This window comes from Chanodichthys erythropterus, chromosome 3 (assembly GCF_024489055.1).
Source record: "Chanodichthys erythropterus isolate Z2021 chromosome 3, ASM2448905v1, whole genome shotgun sequence".
Lineage (NCBI taxonomy): Eukaryota > Metazoa > Chordata > Actinopteri > Cypriniformes > Xenocyprididae > Chanodichthys > Chanodichthys erythropterus.
This window is the reverse complement of record NC_090223.1, coordinates 40,684,160-40,688,532: the sequence shown is the minus strand read 5'-3', so window position 1 is coordinate 40,688,532 and position 4,373 is coordinate 40,684,160. Positions and strand designations below refer to the sequence as shown.

The following is a 4,373-nucleotide window of genomic DNA, read 5'->3' as shown; positions in this document are numbered from 1 at the left end:
AGGCCTCAAGGAGCCATTGGATTTGAACTAAAATACCCTAATTTGTGTTCTGAAGATTAATGAAGGTCTTACGGGTGTGAAACGACATGAGTGTAAGTAATAAATGACAAAATTTTCATTTTTGGGTGAACTAACGCTTTAAGTCCATTAGCTTCTTAAGTAGACTGGCAACCCGAGTGTGATAAGTCTTGTCCACCCCTTGGTGCCTTTTTTTCAGGATTTATTCCAATGAAGTGTCTGAAAAACAAATGCATACATTCAGAATTAGTGTGGGTAAAAGTTTACATAACGAGAATGTGAATAGAAATTAAGGTAACACTTTACAATACGGGTAATATGCATTAATTCATGCTTAACTAATGCACAAATAATCAAGTTAATGTATGACTTATGAAGAACTAAACCATTAATTAATGATTACTGCATCAGCAACTAATAAAGTTTCTATATGTTTAATAGATTAAGTAATCATTATATTGTTATTAGTTAAATGTGTCATAATATATTAATTCCCTAATAGCATATTATATTAACTAATAATGTAAATGAACGTGTTAATTACCACAATCGGTCAAAGCCATGCATTTCAACTTCCAGTTGTCTGCTTTAAATAATCTTTAGCTAATGATTTACAAAGGTATCTTGTTAAGACTTTACTTGTTGAGGCACATGACTATTAACTAATTCAAAATTAATTCAAAACCCATAACCACAATGACATATTACTTAAACGGTAAGTTCACCCAAAAATGAAAATTCTGTCATTAATTACTCACCCTCATGTCGTTTCACACCCGTAAGACCTTTGTTGATCTTCGGAGCATAAATTAAGATATTTTAGTTGAAATCCGATGGCTCCGTGAGGCCTTCATAGGGAGCAATGACATTTCCTCTCTCAAGATCCATTAATGTACTAAAAACATATTTAAATCAGTTCATGTGAGTACAGTGGTTCAATATTAATATTATAAAGCGATGAGAAATTTTTGGTGCGGCAAAAAAACAAAATAACGACTTATTTAGTGATGGTCAATTTCAAAACACTGCTTCATGAAGCATCAGATCTTTGTGAATCTGTGTGTCAAGATCCATTAATGTACTAAAAACATATTTAAATCAGTTCATGTGAGTACAGTGGTTCAATATTAATATTATAAAGTGACAAGAATATTTTTTGTGCCAAAAACAAAATAACGACTTATATAGTGATGACCGATTTCAAAACACTGCTTCAGGAAGCATCGGAGCATAAATGAATCAGTGTGCGGAATCATGGTTTGGATCGTGTGTCAAACCGCCAAACTGCTGAAATCACGTGACTTTGGTTCTCTGAACTGCAGATTCGACACTTTGATTCATTTATGATTTTGAAATCAGCCATCACTGAATAAGTCGTTATTTTGTTTTTTTGGCGCACCAAAAATATTCTCGTCACTTTATAATATTAAAATTGAACCACTGTACTCACATGAACTGATTTAGATGTGTTTTTAGTACATTAATGGATCTCGAGAGAGGAAATGTCATTGCTCCCTATGAAGGCCTCATGGAGCCATCGGATTTCAACTAAAATATCTTAATTTGTGTTCCGAAGATGAACGAAGGTCTTACAGGTGTCAAATGGCATGAGGGTAAGTAATAACTGAAAGAATTTTCATTTTTGGGTGAACTAACCCTTTAACAATTAGTCATGTGCCTCAAGTAAAGTCATAACATAACAAATATTAATAAAAGTCTTGAGGGCTTGGAATGACATGAGTGTGGGTAAAAGATGGCAGCATATTTATTTTGTGTGAACTGTCCCTTTCAGTGTTGTACAAAAGCATTTACCATGTTTGCTGAAATACAAAAGAAAAAAAAAGAAGAAAAAAAAACACCCTTAGAGGCTTATGTAATAAAATAGACTAGTTCTATACATACCAAGGAGTATCAGTCGAGGAGTTGCAGGTTGTTCAAGTGTCCTTTCTACATCAGCTGCAGTGGAAGAGGCCTAAGACACAGTTACAATGATGAGGACAGACTCAATACACTAACAATAATGCCTGTAATGTATGCATTTAATTTTTAAATTAGGAAAGAGCATGTCTATTTCAGTTGTTAGGACAATAATACCATGATAGAACATAAACAACAACAGCGAGTCAAATTGGACAGTCTTTGGGCACGAAAATCTCAACAACAACAAAGTCTCCACTGAAATAAAATGTCATTTAGCCTACTGTACTGGGCAAAGTAACATTACAATACAAACCATCAACATAATAACTTACTGAGTAGTAACGCGCAACTTATTCTATCAAGCTAACCTTGGTCGAAGTAATCCAAAATACACCCAACGCTAAAGAAGCAAAACAGGAACAAAAGAAGAACTCCCTCATAATACAGTTATGTACAAATTAGAACAAGCTTACCCAAATTTGCAAGCACAACGTTATCGAAATCAAAGTTTTGTCTAATATAAACTAAATGTAGGCTATATTATCCAATAAATGAAAAGATCTTAAGCTAAAATTAGCAAACGAGATGACGACAATTTCAGCGCGTTAGAAATAACTTACATCGATATTACTTTGTTGCTATGATGTTAAAGGCTTACTTTGCAGAAGAGTTTATAGTATATCATATTTGAAAAACTTGTATAGGTATACATAGTGAACTCACCTCGTACTCGGGAAATATATGAATCCGAAATTCAGCTCCACTCTGTGACGCAGTTTGCACGGTTGGCAGGTTTGGCACTGAAATGGACGTATAAAACAGTTACAAGCTCAGCATCCACAATTATTACAGTTATTTGCACAGTTATTTGCAATTGCAAACGTGTAGCCTATCTTGTGTAAAAGGAGCAAGGCAAAGGTGCACTCACCGGTTAAATCACAGTGTAAAGACGGATAAAAATCCAGATGTGTTCGCTGCAGTTTTCAGTTCCAAAAATACTGTTAAGTACTGTTTTCTTTCCTTTGTGGAATAAATACGGTAAAATGCTGTTAAAATTTGTGTATGTCATTTCACCAACCGTAAAAAAACAGTAATGCGCTGCTTTTTAATATAACAGGATTATACTGTTAAAATTTTGCCGTAAATTAACAGCAATTTTTAACAGTGTATATATATATCTATATATATATATATATATATATATATATATATATATATATATATATATATTAAAAAACATATTTATTTATTAGAACCATTTTCACATCTTCATAATCTCATAAATAATAATTAAAACATATATTCTCACTAATGTTGTAACAACTGTCTTTACTCTCTTTAAAACAAAACAAAACAAATAAAAAAACAAAAGTTTACTATGTCCAACAAATCTCCAATAAAAGTACTTCATGTACAATTTAAAATATGCCTATGGCCCTTTAGCATTACCTACCTGTTTTATATGTGGTCCTTTTGTTGTACGTTGTGTTAATAACTGATATTTGAATGAAACATTAAAAAAAACACAACAAAAACAATGACAATAAACCAACACAAACTGTTGAAACGCTGTTTGCTGTATTTGAAGTATGAACTTAGTTTTGAGAAATATACTTATATAGTGTTGAGAAAACCTCAGCTCTTCTTGAATACAGCAGCAGATTAGCTAGATTAGATTTTTAAAATGTTGTTCGCATGCAGTCATTATACATCTATTACAGAACAGCTGGAAACCTCTCTTTCAGCCATTACAAATCCATTACAGAACAGCTGGATGGTTTATTCCTGGCCTTCATAATAGTTTTACAGTGCAGCTGTTTTAAAATCATTGCTTAGCATTCTGGCTTTATTGTAAGAAACAATGCGTTAAATAATGTAAATAAATGGGATGCAAACAGGTCAACAACAAAATCACATCATAAACAGCTTGCTTGATTATAAGATAACATACTGTAGCAAGCATCAGGCATAATTGCAAAATATATGTAGCCTAAATACTTTAGATTTTTGCCATTTTATTGTATCACAATAAATAACTAATATTACTGAAAAATGTATTTATTTGTTTGTTTGTTTGTTTGTTTACAAATACACACACCCTACCCCTAATCACAGAATCGAGAAACCCCACCCTCACACAAAAAATAAATAAATAAATAAATAAAAAATTTGACCCACAAGGATTTTGGATATTGCAATCTTTTTACAGGCATGAGAAACACTCAAATTGAAACATTTAATCATAAATTAACAGATTATTGTGAATGGTTTGAATAAATGTATGTAAATCAGTTGTAATAAGCCCTTAACTTTACCTTCTCTCTTTCCCTTTTTACCTCAACTCTGTTCTTATACTGATCATGATTAAATTGAAACAAAAAACTTGGACGTTGACAGTGCCATGGAGCACATGCTTAAACACTGACTCCAAACAA

The 4,373-nt window shown here is 32.3% G+C and overlaps 1 long non-coding RNA gene across 1 annotated transcript; it reads right to left on the bottom strand.

The window, feature by feature from the left end:
- Positions 1-217: 217 nt before the first annotated feature.
- LOC137012344 (uncharacterized) lies at positions 218-3,001 on the bottom strand. Its single transcript, XR_010893557.1, has 3 exons — positions 2,662-3,001; positions 1,921-1,990; positions 218-237 (listed from the first exon to the last, which is right to left on the bottom strand). It is a non-coding gene; the product is annotated as an uncharacterized lncRNA (long non-coding RNA).
- Between the last annotated feature and the right edge of the window lie 1,372 nt (positions 3,002-4,373).